General features: G+C 35.5%; 1 protein-coding gene and 2 long non-coding RNA genes across 9 annotated transcripts in view; 2 read left to right on the top strand and 1 right to left on the bottom strand.

Annotated features, from left to right (window-relative positions):
* LOC116548070 overlaps positions 1–20,287 on the top strand; it is an 854,356-nt gene that overhangs the window by 399,394 nt on the left and 434,675 nt on the right. The window lies entirely within an intron of this gene.
* Positions 1–20,287, bottom strand: part of PCDH7 (protocadherin 7) — a 410,550-nt gene that overhangs the window by 77,608 nt on the left and 312,655 nt on the right. The window lies entirely within an intron of this gene.
* On the top strand, positions 18,142–18,577 carry LOC116548054. The gene is made up of 2 exons (XR_004267290.1): positions 18,142–18,230; positions 18,523–18,577. It is a non-coding gene; the product is annotated as an uncharacterized LOC116548054 (long non-coding RNA).

Raw genomic sequence — 20,287 nt, 5'->3', positions numbered from 1 at the left:
ACATAGAAGAGATAACATCTAAAAATTGCTCATGTCAATGTCTAAAATCTACCTGTTCATTCAATATTAGAGACTATTACAATCTATAGAATGAGGCAGACAATTTAAATACCGAATACACTCATTTGAATATTCATTCCCTTATTATAAAGAAGATAAGGCCATTATTTAAAATTAATTGTCCCTTGCTTTGAATGACAGCATTGTTACTTAATAAGTGCAATTTCTTTTACAAGTTACTTAACTTGGGGATCAGTTTTCTCAAATGTGAAATGGAGGGAAATAATACATTTCCCATTTGGATTGTTTTAGAATGATAATAACAATAATTATCATTATTAATTAGGTCCTAATGATGTGTCAGGCCCTGGATTAAAAAAGCATGCATAATAGCATACTCCACAAATGCAAAAATTCTTTGTGAAAGATTTTGTCTATTCAGTCCCTAAGAATTAAATATAGGAGAACCACACAAATCTCATAGAAAAATTTCTTCGCATTAGAAACAAGATGTAATATATACCTGCACGTGTTAAAGTTAGGTTATCTGCTGAATATTTGAATAAGCTTTTTGAAGGAAAGGGCATTCATATATTTTCTCTGCCATGACAGTAATCCACATGGTACGTACAGATGAATGAGTGAGTGAATTGCTTGAATAATAACAGATCTACCTGGAGGTATCTCAATTTTTAGTTATGCTTGAGGTTCGAAGGCTTGACAAGCACTTTCTTTTTAAGACATCATTTTACACTTCATTTTCTCAAAGTCTTCTCAGATTCCCAATAAAGACTAACTTAGCCGATATACTATATTATACACATATGTAATTAAACACACATATTCTTTCTTTCTATAGATATACTGCATGTAATATATGATATACATTATATACAGCCTCAAAATTTATGCTAAGAAAGTAGCAACAGCAACAAAACTTGGTGGTTCCTTTAAAATTTTCAAAATTAAAAACATGAAGTTTTTGATTTTACTTAAAACCTCCCAGTTACACTTTATACAATCAAAAGTGTACATGAAAAATCAGGTTTCATGGGACACACACATAGAAACACAAAATTACATTTTGTATGGCCCTGTGGCATTTTGACAAAATGACCCTGAAAAAAATATGAAGAAAGAGTATGAGGAGAGGATCATGAATGCAGAAGGAAATTGTTTTTATTGATTTTCATTGGCAGTAGAGTTCATAACATGAAGACTAAGTTTATGAAATCAGTTGTTGTTTTGGCACCGAGAGGCAGGCACCTCTAGAACTCAGAAGGGTTTGGCTTTCATATCCTTCTGATTATTAATTTCTGAGTTTCAGGCCTGTTTTTGATGTCTGTATGATAAGAACTAGGCCAAAATAAAGGAAATTAGATATTTTAAATGAACAAGAAAACTATTATTCTTAGAAATATCCTGCACTCAAATCTTAGCATCTATATTGGTTCTTTTATGTATTACTTGATTTCTTTTGTACACGTTATCCAGTTACAACAACACAAATTTGACTTGGAAATAGAGATAGAATGCAATATCCTTAGTGTATTCAGACATATCCAATTGTTCTAGGATGCACTCCTAGAATTTTTTTTAAAGGTTGGAAATTATAGTTATAACAGATGGTTATCACAGTGTTGATGGCTTTTGGTTTTCTGATAAATTTGAAGAAGTCACATTTTAGATACCATCTTTAACATAACAAACCAGACTTTGACAAACCAGACAAAAACAAGAAATGGAGAAAGGATTCCCTGTTCAATAAATGGTGTTGGGAAAGCTGGCTAGCCATGTGCAGAAAGCAGAAACTGGACCCCTTCCTGACACCTTACACGAAAATTAACTCCAGATGGATTAAAGACTTAAACATAAGACCTAACACCATAAAAACCCTAGAAGAAAATCTAGGCAAAACCATTCAGGACGTAGGTGTAGGCAAGGACTTCATGACCAAAACACCAAAAGCATTGACAACAAAAGCCAAAATAGACAAATGGGACCTAATCAAACTCCACAGCTTCTGCACAGCAAAAGAAACAATCATTAGAGTGAATCAGCAACCAACAGATTGGGAAAAAATTTTTGCAGTTTACCCATCTGACAAAGGGCTGATATCCAAAATTTACAAAGAACTAAAGCAGATTTACAAGAAAAAAACTAACAAGCCCATTCAAAAGTGGGCAAAGGATATGAACAGACACTTTACAAAAGAAGACATACATGAGGCCAACAAACATATGAAAAAATGCTCATCATCACTGGTCATCAGAGAAATGCAAATCAAAACTACATTGAGATACCATCTCAGGCCAGTTAGAATGGCAATCATTAAAAAATCTGGAGACAACAGATGCTGGAGAGGATGTGGAGAAATAGGAACACTTTTGCACCGTTGGTGGGAGTGTAAATTAGTTCAACCATTGTGGAAGACAGTGTGGCGATTCCTCAAGGACATAGAAATAGAAATTCCATTTGACCCAGAAATCCCATTACTGGGTATATATCCAAAGGATTACAAATCGTTCTACTATAAGGACACGTGTACACGAATGTTCATTGCAGCACTGTTTACAATAGCAAAGACCTGGAAACAACCCAAATGCCCACTGACGATAGACTGGATAGGGAAAATGTGGCACATATACACCATGGAATATTATGCAGCCATAAAAAACGATGAGTTTGGGTCGTTTGTAGGGACATGGATGAACCTGGAAACCATCATTCTCAGCAAACTGACAGAAGAGCAGATCAAACACCACATGTTCTCACTCATAGGCGGGTGTTGAACAATGAGAACACATGGACACAGGGAGGGGAGCACTACACACTGGGGTCAGTTGGGGGGAAATAGGGGAGGGACGGTGGGGGGTGGGAAGCTGGGGAGAGATAGCAAGGGGAGAAATGCCAGATGTAGGTGATGGGGAGGAAGGCAGCAAATCACACTGCCACGTGTGTTCCTATGCAACAATTTTGCATGTTCTTCACATGTACCCCAAAACCTAAAATGCAATAAAATAAATAGATGGGAAAAAAAAAGAAAAAAAAAAAAACATAACAAACCAGTGTAACATACAAACTATATGAGTATCTGAAAGGATTCCTGGAGGTTAAACAGTTGCAGAATCCACTGTTACTCCCCCCTGTGTATGGTTCTACGTCCATTTGCTTTCTGACACATTATTAAACACAATCATAAAGTAGAGTGTTTCCTGGAGCAGAAGAGAAGCAGAGGAAAACTATTTACTCAGAATATCTTAAATTCAATAAACAAAGTCTCTGTGTATATGCACAACCAGTTTAACCATGTTGACTCAATTGGTCAATCAATTCTGATTTAAAGCAAAGTTCAGCTCAGTCAAACCAGCAATCATTTCAAAGAAAACCAGTAAAAATTTCACTTTCAATCTCCATACTCTCAATGATACAAGTGATGCAGTTATTCAAGAAAAGAAGAAAATAAAGTCTCTAATGCTGTTACACTGAATTTAAGCTTACTGACTTTTAAGTCTCTTTCATTGAATTATTATTTTAACTCTTCCTTGCCTTAGAATATACATTTTTTTGTTACTGCAAAAAACAGAAATCAATTTAAGTGCGTGGAGACCTTTTTTTCTCTGACAAAAATCCAGATACATTTTATAATGAAGGAAAATAAGTATAATTTCATATTTTCTGATAGTAATAGTCTTAGAGACAAAACAAGGTAAGATCTGTTAAGAAACAAAGATGAACTCTCCAGAAGAAAATTAAAACTATAATCTTCGGATTTTGCATCATCATATTATTATCGAAACACCCTATGCATTCTACCATTTAAAAAATAAAACAAACAAAAAAGACTTCATGAGCCAAATGCTTTTAGGAGACAAGCCTAATACGACAGTTATCACTAGGTACCTTATGCTAAAATAGATTTTAAACTAAAATCACAAATATTCAATCCAGGAAACAGCCAAAACAATACAAACTACAGACTTGTGAGTAAAATACTGACACTGTAATTCAAAGCTTTCTTTTAAACTACGCATGTTGCTGAATGTCATATCCTATAGAAGCCAACATGGCAATAAATGAAGTCAGTAAATAGAGAACAGGCATGCACATTCTAAGAGAAGTTCGCACTGTGAAATTATTAAAACCTGGGTACCAACAGATCTCGACAGACATCTAGAGTCCCTCCTCATAACTGGCATAAACTTGAGCAAGTTATTTAACAACCCATCTTGTTGTATTGAAATATTGAAACTTTCCTTAAATTTTTAGTGAGATTGAATGAAAAAAATGCATGTTATGTGTTCACTACAGAGACTGCTGAAAAACTGACATTCATTAAATAATAGTCATCATTATTGATGAGTTATCTAAGTTAACTAAGTCAACAGTTTCATCCACATGGCTCACAGTCTGTGCTTCAAAGAAAAACATAATGAAAAATTACTAACTTAAAAGAATTAAAAGCAGGTTAGGAGAAGAAATTACACACTAACCTTCACATATGTTGAAATTGAATATATTTAGACTTTGGAGATGGTAAGAAATGACTGTTCTTGGGGAGTATTTAAAATTTAAGGCATATGAACAGTATTAAAAATATACACAGAAGTGGCCGGGTGCGGTGGCTCATGCCTGTAACCTCAGCACTTTGGGAGGCCAGTGCGGGCAGATCACGAGGTCAAGAGATTTAAACCATCCTGGCCAATGTAGTGAAACCACTTCTCAACTAAAAATACAAAAATTAGCTGTGCGTGGTGGCGTGCGCCTGTAGTCCTAGCTACTTGAGAGGCTGAGGCAGAAGAATTGCTTTAACCCAGGAGGCGGAGGTTTCAGTGAGCTGAGATTGTTGCACCACTGTGCTCCAGCCTGATAATGCAAGACTCTGTCTCAAAAAAAAAAAAAAAAAAAAAATACACACACACACACACACACACACAGAAGTAACCCAAGTTGATGGCAAAAACAGTGAATTAAGCTTTGGCGGATGGCCAATAACAAATCAGGAAAACTGTCTCCTGTCCCCTCAAGGGACTTTAATTAAATATTTGGCCACTATGGGACATCAAACAATATGGCAATGCACAAGACAAAAGCATTTAAGAACCTAACTGCATACAGGGAGCTCTTTTTAAAGAAATAAAGTTTTCTTTAAAAATTAATGCTAGCAAAAGTATAATTAAGTGACCCCAAATAAATAGTCAGTGAGTAGGCTCTTGGTCATTTCAATGTTAGGTGAAGTAATTTATTATCATAGAAAGACATTTGCTTGCATAACCAAGATTGGGGACAATGTATCCACAAAATATCCATCCCTTACAATGTTACAAGAGCAAAGAAAATATGAGCTTGCAACCAGATACCACTGATTTATACTTTATAGGATTTAGCCACATTGGTATGAATTTCTTTGTAAAGATAAAGGCTCCTCTGAATGGAAAACAGCACACTCTTTACATTTCTTTGGTCTCGTATCTCTGACTAAGCAAAGAAAGGCAGGCATCAGACTGATTCTGTCCCTCATAATGCCTCAATAATTGTGCAATTTTTAGAGTCATTCTGCCTTAATGTTGCACAATCTCTTCAACTTGTAGAAGGAACCTGGATTAGACAATCTCTAAGGTTACTTTCAGCCTAATATTTTATACAGGTAATAAAATAATTAAAATAATAATTTATATAGTAAATATGCATAATGCTTCAATTATATTTACATACGTCCATGGAGATAGCATACAATTGATGAAAAGATATTCTCTTGATTGCAATTTATTTGGGTTAATAGAAACACAGAATAGAATTCAGAGATATCTGACTCAACTATCCTGCACTAAATATAAATTATTGTTTTCCCAGATTATCATACAAATGGCAATGTACATCTATCTAACTCAATTTGAAATTCATATTCTTTTACTATGTATTCAAAAAGTTTAACTTGTTATTATTGTGAGGGCAAATAAAACAGCACTGAAGTGACATGGAGCTTAATCATTAGAAGAAAATATTTATATATACTCTGGAGATTATGAATAAATATGACTGAGTATTCTCAAATGATACAATTCTACTGTCATGTTCTCAATAGATGTTGAATAGGCCTGAATAAATAACCAAAATGATTTCAAAAAATAATAATCATACAATGTTGCTAGAAATGTTATTAGGAACAAAAGTGTTTTGATTTCTATTATTTTAAGGACCGTTTTGTTAAAAAGCTATGCAAGTCATACAGATGCTAACTGTCATCAAGCATTCATAGAACATTTCTCCTCAGAATAAAGACTTGCTTCAAAATTGGTTGTAATTTCAAGTTAATTCAAACATAAATAAGTATACACTTCAAAAACCATGTGTAAGTCAGCAAATACAAAAATGATCTTAAAACATAATGGTATGAAGTCAAGACAAATATCACAATTTTAAGAAGTAAATTCTAAGGGAGAAAACTTGAAATGTTTTTTAAGCATCACGTTTCTCCATATAAGGGAAAAGATTGCTTCAATTTCTGTTAAGTCTGGTATTAGGGCCTATGACTTTTACCCAATTAAAATGGAACAATAGGCTTTAGATCTGCAGTCAGTTACATGTGGCAGTGAGTGTCAGCCTGTAAATAGCTTCACAATTCTGTGTATCACTGCCTTTGTTAATTCTTCTACTTGGCTCTATTCATTCTATTGTCCCCCATTCGAATGACTGTCTCTGGAATCCCCCACTCAAAAACTCCATCATTATCTAAAGCACATTTGTCTGCATGAGAGAGTATTTATTAGGTTTGCCACTAGATTGCCAACACAGTTGGTGTGAAAGGCTGCCAGGCAATTAACTTTCATTCATTAATTTCCAAAAATATTACCTACCTTATAAGAAGGTCTTTTACTTCCTTAATTAAATCAATGGTCAAATTATATTTATTGTCCTCAGGAAGCTCATTAAAATAAAGTAATAAAAATTTAGAAAATCATCTTTGGAACAAAGTGTCATATATATCATTTTCTTCTCAGGTAAGTGCACTCTGCCTAACTAAAATGATCTTAAGGATCATACTCTTTGTCTGTTAGACTTAAAAATTTTGCAAGAAATTTTCCTTCAGTAGACTGGCATATATCAACAAATCTCTAACAAATAAATTAATATTGCTTACACAGGCATCAACACTATTTAATATGAATTTCACATAACCATACCACTGTGAATACTCTATTAAACAAAATGGATTAAAACAAAGAATACAGTAAAAACTCCTTGAGTGAAAATGGATATCACCCAATTCCTTGCACAAATACATGGCTGGCTTTTAATTAATTGGTGAAAGTCATTAATCGGTATTTTTGTTTTGTGTGTATTTTGTTTTTTGAGGGATTTATTTTATTTTAATTTTTTTTGTTATTTTGGTTGTGTCAGAGAATCCAAATTTTTCTCTACTGCTCCTAAACAAAACTATTTCAAAGCTGTAAATTCTTATTTCATAGCAGATACTTCATTGGAATCTTACTGCTTTCAGTTCTCAAAGGCCATTTCAACTTAATTGGATATTTAAATCCAAAGACTATCCTTGAGCAGCCACTAGAAGATTTATCTCTTCTTTGAACTCGTAATCATGTTTTCTGTGATTCTGAATGCAGTTAGAAAGAATATCTACATATCACAGATAGATATTTTGTCTCCCCTTTAAGAAAATGTTTATCTTACAAGGATAATTCATTGGTTTTGCATTCTGATTGGGCTATATGTATTTAGTAGGCGCTAAATAAGCCTTTTCTAAAGAAATGGTTAGATAAGGAAATAGCTGGTTGTAGTGACAGAGATATATAGTAATGAATACTAAATTTTTCTAAACCAAGTCAGATTTTTAAACAATGTATTTAAATGATCACACTACTGTTGGTTCCTAAAGGGATATCCCTATGCTTGATTTTCTGTTCATTCTTATGAAAAACATGGTGTTACTTTGGTAGTTGAATTCAGTGACAGAATCAGATTCTTATAGCTAACTGGCAAGTGACCTTAATCATCAGATGTATTAGCACAGGCCCGTTCACACAGACATACAGGAAATTTTATTCACTACTCTAAACACCAGTACAGAAATTAATATATGTTTATGCCAGGAGACTCATGCAATGATCCACCTCTGCAACACTACCATTAAAAGTGACAATACTTGTTCTATTTCAGAGATTGTTCTTTAGGACCATGCCTTCATTTTTCCATTTCCTATGATGACTTTATTTTGAAGAAAAATGGAGGAGAGATTACTATTTAAATGGAGTCAGAAAAATAGTCAGTTTCTGACAGGTGCAGAGGAAGACAGGAAAATATAATATGACTAAGCTTTTCTGCTTATGAAAGTAAAACTTTTTGAAAGTTGGCAAAAGAATAAGAAAAAAGTTCTCATAGGTTTACAAATATTTCAAATAAAGTACATTTATGAACGAATAAACAAAGGCCAAACTTATTTAACAATGCAATTTTTCCTAAACACTAAACAAATCCTTAATATGTAACATAAATGAATTAAGATGAGGAAGAGTCTTCTGTGAGAATAAAGAAGACTATAAAGCTTTTATATGGCCGGGCACGGGGGCCTTTATATGGCCTGCAGTCCTAGCACTTTGGGAGGCCAAGGTGGGTGGATCATTTGAGGTCAGGAGTCTGACAGCAGCCTGGCTAACATGGTGAAACCCTGCCTCTATGAAAAATACAAAAATTAGCCTGGCATGGGTGGCGGGTGCCTATAGTCCCAACCACTCAGGAGGCTGAGAGAGGAGAATCACTTGAATTGGGAGATGAAGGTTGCAGTGAGCTGAGACTGTGTCACTGCACTCCAGCATGGGTAACAGAGTGAGACTCTGTCTCAAAAAGAAAAAAAAAAAGGCTTTCTATTGTAAGGCTCAATTCTGGGACCTAGTATGTTGCCAGATGTTTACTAAGGTGAATGCCATTTGGAGTTTTAAAAAAATCTACTACTGCCCAAAACCACTATAGTCCACAATTAGATTTTTTAAAAACCTGCTATTACCAAAGCTTTTGTAGATGCCAAAATGCACAGCTACTATACTACAATATAAGGGAGTCTTATGAACTAGTTTTTAAAAAATTTTAACTTATTGTGGCAATTAAAATACACGAACACTTTCTGAAAAATCAATATTTTTTTTAACAGAAAATGCTCTAAAAAACTAAAAATATGGTTTTTTTAAAGCAAATCTAACATGTTTTTCTTCAGGGGGGAAGTTATATAAACAAAACATTTGACTTGAAGATGGATGACATAAATAAATAAAAATTATCAGTTAAGGAGAAAGGAGCAAAGGCATTTGTGAAGTGAAACTAGTGGGCTTCAATGTCAAATCCTTATTCGCTACAATGAAATATAAATGCTTTGTTATGCGTAAGTTACTAAAAATATCTAGGAGGCAAACACTTAGAGGTATTACTATGAAAAATAAGAAGCAAGCAAGCCAACATAAGACAATTACAGTAGTTAGTAAATAACATGAAATAGGATGAAACAAAAATTACAGCAGGTTGATAGATTTCCTAAACTCAACATTTTAAAAGTTCTTAAATAAAAGACAGCATGTGAAGAAAATATTCAAGGAATTAAGTTCTAAAAATAAACCTGCAGATAACTTAACCTAAACCATACCAACAAAAAAGAACTGAGGTTGTATTAGACCAGTTATTAATACATCCATGTGGCATCTTTAATCACTCTGCCTTTATCATATAATGACACCAAGAATAGAAACCAGAATTTTTTTTTTTTTTGAGACGGAGCTTCGCTCTTGTTACCCAGGCTGGAGTGCAATGGCGCGATCTCGGCTCACCGCAACCTCCGCGTCCTGGGTTCAGGCAATTCTCCTGCCTCAGCCTCCTGAGTAGCTGGGACTACAGGCACGCGCCACCATGCCCAGCTAATTTTTTGTAGTTTTAGTAGAGACGGGGTTTCACCGTGTTGACCAGGATGGTCTTGATCTCTTGACCTCGTGATCCACCCGCCTTGGCCTCCCAAAGTGCTGGGATTACAGGCGTGAGCCACCGCGCCCGGCCACAACAAATCATTATTAAGCCCAACTCTACTTCAGAATTCTAAATCCTAATTTTTAGTTTAGTTGATTTCATGATATTCAGATTACTTCCTTGAATTTGATCAAGATAAATGTTTCAGCTACTTTCCAATCTTCTTACACAGGATGGAAGTACTGAAAGAATTTTCCAGTGTGTTAGAAGCACCAGATCTAGATGTCCAAAAAGCAACATCTCTCCTTTCAAAGTTGACCTGGTTGAAACTAGAGGTATCTTTCACACTTTGATGTTCCTACTCCCTGTAAGAGGTTAATTTGTATCTTCTTGCCTGTTGTGCAAGTCTAGATGCAAAATTAATAATCATCAACGTTTTCGGGACATATGAACTTGAACATGTTAATAATTTTCAACCTTTGTTGTATATGTTAAATTTGTTGTGCCTGCTTTGATTTCACGTGTTATTCCCAAGAAGTTCTGATTGAATTGTGGGATCAAAAGTTGTTCCAAGGGCTGGGCATGGTGGCTTACACCTGTAACCCCAGCACTCTGGGATTCTGAGGCAAGTGGATTGTTTAAGCTTGGGAGTTTGAGCTCAGCCTGGGCAGCATGGTAAGACCCTGTCACTACAAAAACACAAACATGGCTGGGCATGGTGGGGTGTGTCTGCAGTCTAAGCTCCTGGAGAGACTGAGGTGGGAGGATTGCTTGAGCTAGGAGGTGGAAGTTGCAGTGAGCTGTGATTGTGCCACAGTACTCCAGTTTGGATGACAGAGCAAGACCATGTCTAAAAAAAAAAATTTTCCAGGGTCTAGGTGTATGCATTATCATTGCTGTTGAAAATAATGTCAAATAACCAGAAAATTTTAGTTTAGTAACCTATTATTTTTACATATTTTGTTAATTATATGGGAAAATCAAAAGAATCATAATGTATAACTACCAACTCCAAGAAAGTAAAATTTAGCTTAGGAACAGAGCATAAATACATAACAGGATATGTGACAATAATGCAGGTGACAACTAGTGAGTGTTACCAAGTAGAGGATCATAAAGTCACAGTAAAAAAGAGAGTACAGTGACCTGAGAGGCGCAGAGATGATTCAGCAGAAGATAAAGACATCAAGCTGAGTTTTTATATTTTACTTTTATTTTTTGTAGGGACAGGATCTCACTTATGTCTAGCCTTAAGTGATCCTCCCATCTTGGCTTCCCAAAGTGGTAGGATTATCAGTGTGAGCCAGGGCACCTTATTGAAACTGAATTTTGATGGATGTGAAGAATCAAAGTAAGTGGCATTGACAGAAGGATGATGTATCGTAAGTTGAGGAAACAGCAGGAGCAAATGCACGGAAGCAAGAAAAACAACTAAGTTACGTTTGGGGGACAGGATGTAAAGTTTAGAAAGCTAGGTTGGGACAGTCTAAATGACTAGGGGTGGGAGAAGGATTTTGGGTGGTGGGTAGTGTTTTGAAAAGGATGTTTTCACAAGACCAGCCAGGTGATGGTATGCAGAACTCTGGAAGTGAGGCGAGATGGAGGCAAGAAGACAAGCTGGGGTGCTCTGAAAGAGCCCGTGTGAACATTGATGGGTGTGACAATAAAACGGAGTATGTGGCTTCCCTTTTTGCTTTTATAGATCATATTTAACTTTTAGCATTTGCAAAGAAAATCACAAATTACCAACAAAAAAGTATCCTAACTGGTGCAAAGAGAGGAATCTGGCATCTGATTTCTCAAAAAAAAAAAAAAAAAAAGCCATCAAACAAAGCTCTGGTAAAAAAGTAATTTGACTCCTGATGAATAGATAGCAGTTACAACATAGCATTAAAATACTTAAAAGGGGGTAAAGAAAAGTTGAAGAGAAAAAGGAGAAAAATCGTTAAATAAATAAAAATACACGATGAAAATCTCTATTCTGATGGGACAAAGTTTGATTATATTATTTTCATTTGCTCTTCTCTTTAGAATAGTCTGAAATTCAATCTCACACAAGTGGTTCCTATGAGCAGATAAACCAAATAGTCAGATGCTGGCATCAGCGCTCATCATATTCAACAAAGTTTGCTGTGTGTTAGAAACAAGGCTCCTTTTACAATTGCATATGCAGTTTAGATTTTTCAGAATCACTTGTGCTTGGTATGACACACACACACACACACACACACACACACACACGGACACACAACAATGCTTTGGCTTTGAGAAGATCAAGTCTGCTCCTGTTTAAGACAAGATGTAATATTTTTCTACAGAAGATTGCATACCTATGTATTAGCAACTCAAGGCTGCTATTTTTATGCCGTAAAGGTTTAAACTCTGCTGCTAGCTGTTACAAACATGTGATTTAGTGCTGCTTTATTTTACCTGTTAAGAATTAAGTTTAAAACAAAGCATATTATATTTAAGGGCTTTAATATCTGAATAAAGAAATAGAATCAAGCTGTAATACAACTGTAGAATGGCAGCTTCTAACTATGAGGAAAAAAGTTTAAAAAACCCTACATATAAAATCCAGGGACTATTTTTCTATTGCTGGAAGTTAGATTACTTATCTGTAGCTTCACTATGCTTCAGCAAGTCACTGTATCCTATAGCTCTGCTGCTTTGGTTTTGGTGTGTATGATTCATTCATTAATTCATCAAACACTGATTGGTTAACCTTCAGGTGCCACACTCCTGGAGCACTAGTAACGAAAATAAACAGATGCAGGGGATATGTTCTCTGTCTTCAAGAAACTCACAGTTCAGCTGGAGAAACAGTCATGTAAACAAATCATTATAATAGAGTGAGACACACTAACAGATGCTTGTACAGGGGGACTGTGATGACAGACAAGGCATATTTGCTTGGGGATTCAAGGAAGGTCTTAAACAAAGAGTGGGGTATAGGCAATATCTTGAAGAAAGAATTGGAATTACCAAGGTAGTTCCAATAAAAATCACATAAATAGTGAAATAGATACATTAAGTAGTTAAATAAATAGTTATGTGAACTAAGTGACTAAGACTCAGGTGCTATTCACAAATAATACCCTTTTTGAAATACATAAGCATACAGAGGACAGACAATGAGAAGCAGAGAACCTAGTTACAAATGTGAAGTAGTGAAGCGACCCGTGGAAATCTGTTCAGGCCCATTTTCAATCTTTAAGATACAGAATAAATGAATGAATTCACAGGATTTTTGAGGAAAGTATTTGAACTTGTTCTGTGCATTCTAAAGTATCCTACAAATGTTAGCTGCTTATTTATACCAATTTTTGTCCAGTGAGTGTAGAAGGAGAGGTCATTTAATTATAAAGATGTGCTTCTTAGAAGTGGCAAGATAAATTTTCACATCCCTTTTTAGTATAAATATCATTTCAGTAAAATATGAGGGGCTTACAATAAAATCTTTTTATATCACATTATTGTCATTAACGTCCATAGGCCTAATCAGTACTTGCACAAGGGCATCCACAATAAAACACGGATCATGTTTTGAAGATACCATTTGCAACCAAAAGGCCTCTGAGCAGAGCACTGTCCCTGCACTCTGAGTATATATAGTTTGATTTTTCCCATTATTTTATTTCTGAGCTAATGTAATTGTCAGTAAAATTAGTATGTCACATAAAATTTATTTTCTAGGCTCACCCCCACCTGCATATTGTCAGTATAACAAATAATAATATTGTGGTCTACCTAAGAGAGTAAAATGGTAACAGAATTAACACCCAATGCCAAAATCAGGATGTTTTTAAAAGTTGTTTCTTGAAAATGATGTGCAATGAATCTGACACAAACCCAGTGTTTGGCGAAAGCCTGCCTGAGGTCACTCTTGTTTGTCTGCTTCTTGATGAAGCATATTCATGAAGCCAAAGTATAAACTGAGCATGGGGAACTTTAAAAGGAAGTGCTGAGTCCTGTACCTCGTGTCACAGCCAGAGAAATGTGCCCTCACTGTAATTATTGATTTATTGACCAATAAAGTAGACATTTGGGTTTCTGCCACTCAGAATTCACTTCCCCTATTTTTAGTGTGAATATACTATTTTGCTTTGGAAAACTGCCCCTTTCAGCTTCTAGCCTATGATGTGTCTGCAGAGCTAACCCCATCCCTAAGCCTAGGGTAGACATTTGATTTGGGCCTAAGCCAATCAGACTATCTTATCCTTCATGGAACTGATTGGCTCAAGTGTTTCCATGGGACCCCACTGGAGAACATGAGACTATGCTAGAATGGCTATCAGGCACTGTATTTTAATCACAGAAAGATATCCTGTCTGAGAATGAAAAGAGAGACAAAGAAATGAAGAGAGTCAAACATGGCCCTGATGACTGCATCTGACCCAGCATCCAGCCATGCCAGATCAAATTCCAAACTTTTCAGATACCTGATCTGATGAACTCCTCTGTACTTAAACCTAATTTGAGTCAAGTTTTCTGTCACTTACAATGCAGTTAACAGGCACAATCAGTATGAACAATTTAAGCCCAATCCCTGTTACTAGCAAGAAAAAACAAAAAAACAAAAAAACATAGCTTATTTCTTGCGTTACTTCCCTGGCTACCCCCTTCATGGTCTGTGCCATGCTTGCATATCCATGCCTGGTTCCTCCTAACTGGGGCCTATACCTCTTATCACTGAACTGCTAAATCCCACACTAATAGTGACTTTGAAGAAATGGATTGTACTTACCCATAATGCTCACAGTTACTCTATTCTCATTTTTGCTTGCCTGCGTTGAAGCCCCTTTCGAGAAGACAATATAAAAATTTACTTGTAGGCTGGGCGCGGTGGCTCAAGCCTGTAATCCCAGCACTTTGGGAGGCCGAGGCAGGTGGATCACGAGGTCAAGAGATCGAGACCATCCCGGTCAACATGGTGAAACCCCGTCTCTACTAAAAATACAAAAATTAGCTGGGCATGGTGGCGCACACCTGTAGTCCCAGCTACTCGGGAGGCTGAGGCAGGAGAATTGCCTGAACCCAGGAGGCGGAGGTTGCGGTGAGCCGAGATCGCGCCATTGCACTCCAGCCTGGGTAACAAGAGCAAAACTCCGTCTCAAAAAAAAAAAAAAAAATATTTACTTGTAAATGATAACCATAGCTTGTTTTTCTGTTTCTGGTTTACAGTTGAATTATACATGTCATCATACTTGTCTTTATCCTCACTGTACCTTCATTCTCAAAGGGTAATTTGTCCCTTTATGTTGCGGAGCTCTGTTGGACAACATTTTGATATAACGTTCTCTCTAGATTGTTTGGAAGAAGAGCTTACACTACACTAGGTTTAGTGGATTTTCTTTGTTGAGTGACAAAGCAACCTTACTTACAGAATTAAGCTTTGCCTTTTTTATTTCTCTTTTTGATAGTACTAGTGGGATGCTTTCTCCTGAAAAGCTGAGTATCTGGCATATGAAAAAATCAACTATTTGTAGTAAAAGCTTGAGGCTTCCAAGGACTTTTGTGGGCATCCCATATAAAATCAGTGAGTTGGAATTAATAGGTCTGTCCTTGCATAAATGAATAGGAAGCCTGCAAAGTAATTCTTTCTTAATCATACCAAATTAGTCTTGAATTCTACTGACATGGAAAGATTCTAACTGGCATCAAGCCTGAAGACTAAAAATAATTATATTACCATGGATTAGAAAGTGTCAATATTTACATGCCTTTGTGAGATGTAATCTTTATTGAAAACAGAATTACTCAATTTTACCCAAAACTGTGATACCCTGATTATTAATATATTTTTGGATTTGATAAATATATAGCTTCTTGTCTTAGGACTGAGTATAGCCATAATTAAGAAATCCAGAAATATCTCCCATTAATATTTTAGCCTTCAAAATTCCTGAGATACTCTTTTTTCAGTCATTTAACAGTATTTAGTAATTAATAATGACTTTATTTTATATATTTTCTGAAAAAAGTTTACTGTACCAATCTTTACATAGTAGAGATACAATTATGTGAAAGGGGAAGAAAAGGTCCCTTTCTTCATGGAACTTATAATCTAGCAAATACTCATACAGACAATTGCTTAATTAAAGTTTTGAGGAATATAATTACTATGCAACCATTAGGTAAAATTTATTGTGGTTTAAAATGTATAAATAAGCCACACCACAAGTCATCTATGCATGTGGACATTTAAAAATATTCATTTAAGAAGTCACTACAGAATAAACCGAACAAATTTCCTATCAAATGGGCACTTACAACTTTTTAAAACCATGTCTCTCAAGTCAGTTATGAGGGCAGAAATAAATAGCAGCCTCAAGGAAGAAAATGATCAAGATGAATAAAATATAGGTAAAGTCATCAGCTATATTTATCTTTACAATTATGAGAGTGAGCTAATTAAATAAGACATGCTGGACAAAGTAACACCAGTTTCAAAATGTAGAAATAGGAAACTCATAAAGAAAGCTCTGAAATCAATCAGCCAAGCAATCAATCAAAAAGTTAATTGAGTAGTCTCCCTCTTTGCCCCGACTGTATTTCTCTTATGACACAAATGAGTGCATTTTGAGAAGTAAATTTTGAGAAGGGAAAAATCACAATTGTGTGACTCCTATGGAGTGAATAGAAATTAGATAATCAGGGAAAGGCAGGGATGGTGGCTTCTATGACAGTGAGCATTTATCCAAAAGATGCAGCTGTACATGGCTCAATGTTTGTAATTTCTGAATTTAAAAAAAAGATGGAATGATGACCAAGTTTTGAGACCACTGGTTTGCACTTTGAAGCTTACGAATTGGCAATCATGCTATGCGTTAGTGTATACACGTGGGGGAAATTTGTATTTGAACCTTTGCCTTTAACAGCAGCTGAGGAGAAATCCACAAGAAGTTATTCATGAGTTTAGTCTGTAAGAAGATTTTGAGCCCATGTAATCTGAATTTAAAACTGCTGTTATGTAGTATTAGTGTAATCAGAGAAAAAGGAAAGTTTCAACTACTTGGAAATTGAGCCTATTTAAAAAACAAACAAAAAATGTGTGTTTTAGTTAACTTGAGAACACCAAAACTTAACTACCCAAATCTATCAAAATCATATACAATTAAGCACTGTTATATACAGAATGTTATAGTAGAAACTGGGTCCTTTCATTCTCATTTATCTCTTTATAATCATTATTAAATAAATGATTCCCCTTAGCGCTTATAAATTTTTATGTTGGATTCATATGTATATACAGTATATACATTTATATGAATATACAGTGCAAAACAGAAAATTAGAACTGATTTTTCCTTTCAAGTGATATTTGCAAAAAAACTCTAATCCTTTAATATGATGGATGTAAGTACCATTTCAACAAAAAAAATTTATTTCAAAATGTTTAATTTGTTATGCTTTGGAATATTTAACTCAATAGATTCTGCCTCTTGGAATAATTAAATCTAAGTCACTTAGAAGAGAATTTCTACAAAACTATACTTGCATGTGTGTGTATACTTTTGGAAATGCTTTCAAAAATTGAGATTTTTAAACTCTATGTCTGAGAAATAAAAAGCATCCTTTATATTTCGAAAAAAAAAACTTCAATCATTAAAGTTCAACTAAATTTCATAAACAGTAAGCCTGATTACTTGAATCATGGCAAATACAATAGAGAACTTTCAAAGTATATTACATTTGTGCAATTAGCTTAATATTGTACAAATATAACTCATATAATCCTCACAATAACCCAAGAAGAGAAGTCATTGGTCCATATCACATAGTCTAACTGATGGAGCTAGTACTTTAAACCTAAGAAATCTGACTCCAGAGTCAAGGATGGTATGTGTATAAATATGGTGAAAAGTAAGATAACTTACATAAAGTATATTTTAATGAAAAGGGGAAAAATTAATGTTAAGGGGGGCAGTTTTGAAGGATCCTTATTAAACAGGCCTAGACTGGACTATTTAGCCTAGGTGGATCAATCTACAAAATGTTACTGATACAAAACTTGTATACTGATATACAAGTCAACCCATGGTCTGTAATAATGGACAGGGGGATGTTGCTGTAGATAGCAGGTTTGTGAAGATACAAAGACTGCATGATTGCATTTCAGATAAAAATAGATTATAATAACTCTTTAAGTATTGCATAGGGTCTTAATAAAAGGATAAATTATACAGTATATAAAATAGGTGACAGTGCCCTCTTGAGGATGCTACTGAAATTTGGCACCAGCTACCTATTCAAGAATGCTGCAGGTCACTTTGGGAGGCCGAGGCGAGTGGATCACGAGGTCAAGAGATCGAGACCATCCTGGTCAACATGGTGAAACCCTGTCTCTACTAAAAATACAAAAAATCAGCTGGGCATGGTGGTGCGTGCCTGTAATCCCAGCTACTCAGGAGGCTGAGGCAGGAGAATTGCCTAAACCCAGGAGGCGGAGGTTGCAGTGAGCCGAGATAGCGTCGTTGCAGTCCAGCCTGGGTAACAAGAGTGAAACTCCGTCTTAAAAAAAAAAAAAAAAAAAAAAAAAAAAAAAGAATGCTGCAGGTAAAATTGACATTCTTTCATGTATCATAGAATCACTGTGCTTCATTTTTACAATTAAAAAAAAAACACAAGTACAATTAAAGAACTGTTTACACTTGTTCTTCAAACTTGTCCTCAAAAGGCAGTCTTTGTAATACTTACCATCAAATTAATGGAACGATACAGATGGGGCAGTATTGGTTTTGATAACTACAGAGATGTTGCAATAATCCAATTTACAAAGGGCATTATCAATTGGTTACTAAGGATTTCAACCAAAAATATTTTATTAACACATATCAACCCCAAATTATAGCAAATCAGAAATTGCATTTGACCAAAGATTTTAAATATGCTCCCATCATTTGGATGGGCTACCATTCTGTTTATCATGCTATGACTCCAACAGCACAAACGGAATGCCCAGTGTGAGTGTTTTGTGAAACTCTTGATTTAGTATTTGGTCTAGAACCTTTATGTTCACGACAGAAATAGCCCTCTGGCTCTTCATATTGTCCCTTTGACACACATACACAGACACAGAATTAGATACTGTGTACAATTACTTCCTGAAACCAGACATCAAAGAAGGTTTGCAATTGGAATACAAATTCCTAGGGAAAAAATGCAAAAAGAAAAAAGAGAGAAGACAATCACACAAAGCAATCTAAGCTTTATCGGAAAGACAAGAGAGTCAGAGATTCCACTTCAGATAAAGTACCAGAAGTTAAGAAAACAAGAAAACAGACTCTAAAGCTCAAACTCACTTTCTTTTCTAAAGTCACAGTAATTCCTGTCATCACTATGCTAGAACAAATTAATAAACTACCTTGAGATTACAAATCATTCATTAATATGCTAGCTTACTTCCTAAAAATACTAACTGGTTATTCGTATTTCTGTTAGGCCATAAAAGAAACATAAATAAAATGAATAAAAATAAAATACTTAGAAGACTCTCCAAAACTTGATAGCTTTAGATTAAACCCAAGGCAGAGAAGTCAGGGTCTGAAAGTCACTGCATGTCCTATGATGATTTGTGTTTCAACTTGGGAAAATTGATAAATACATAAAAGTAACTTTATCTCTTTCCTCCCAAAAAGAGAAGACAGCTACAGTGAATCTTACATTTAGTTTCCCAAGAAATGACTCCAAGCTTATTTTTAAAAAATTAGAGATTCTTGCTCAAATTGTTTGTTAAAACATCAAATATTACTAAGAACACTCACATTTTTGTTTGTTTCACTGCTTAGTACTTAGAAATAACTCTGTAGTATGCAAATGTACTACATATAATGTAGTAATGTATTATCCCACATATATTAAATCATTATTTTATTTTAAAAATCTAGATAAAATACATAAAGTTGAAAGTTGTTAGCCTCCTAGCATGAGGCTAACAACTCCTAGCCTCCTCCTACCCTCCTAGCCTCTTAGCCCCAGCTCACCACGGTGGAGGCTGGGGGCTGAAACCGAACAAAGGCAGGAGATGGGCGACGGCGGAGGTGCAAGATCACAGTCCAGCCTGTGCCTGCCACCCCAGCACAGTGCCCGTGCCATAGGACACCCATCTTGTCCCCAGCCAGGATCTTGAAGGAAGCCATGACTTGGTCTGCTGTATCTGTATCGGCTGTCTCACGGTACATGAAGTCGATGAAGGCCTGGAACGTCACTACCCCCAGGTGGTTGGGGTCCACAATGCTCATGATGTGGGCAAATTCTGCTTCTCCCTGGAGGGAACAGCTAGCCCCAGGCCTATCAGCCCATGGTCTGCTGGGAATATCTC

Source organism: Sapajus apella, unplaced genomic scaffold, assembly GCF_009761245.1.
Source record: "Sapajus apella isolate SASKATOON/1434 unplaced genomic scaffold, GSC_monkey_1.0 scaffold5, whole genome shotgun sequence".
In the NCBI taxonomy this organism is placed as follows: Eukaryota; Metazoa; Chordata; class Mammalia; order Primates; family Cebidae; genus Sapajus; species Sapajus apella.
Note: the sequence above shows the minus strand (reverse complement) of the source record. Positions and strands in the feature narration are given on the sequence as shown.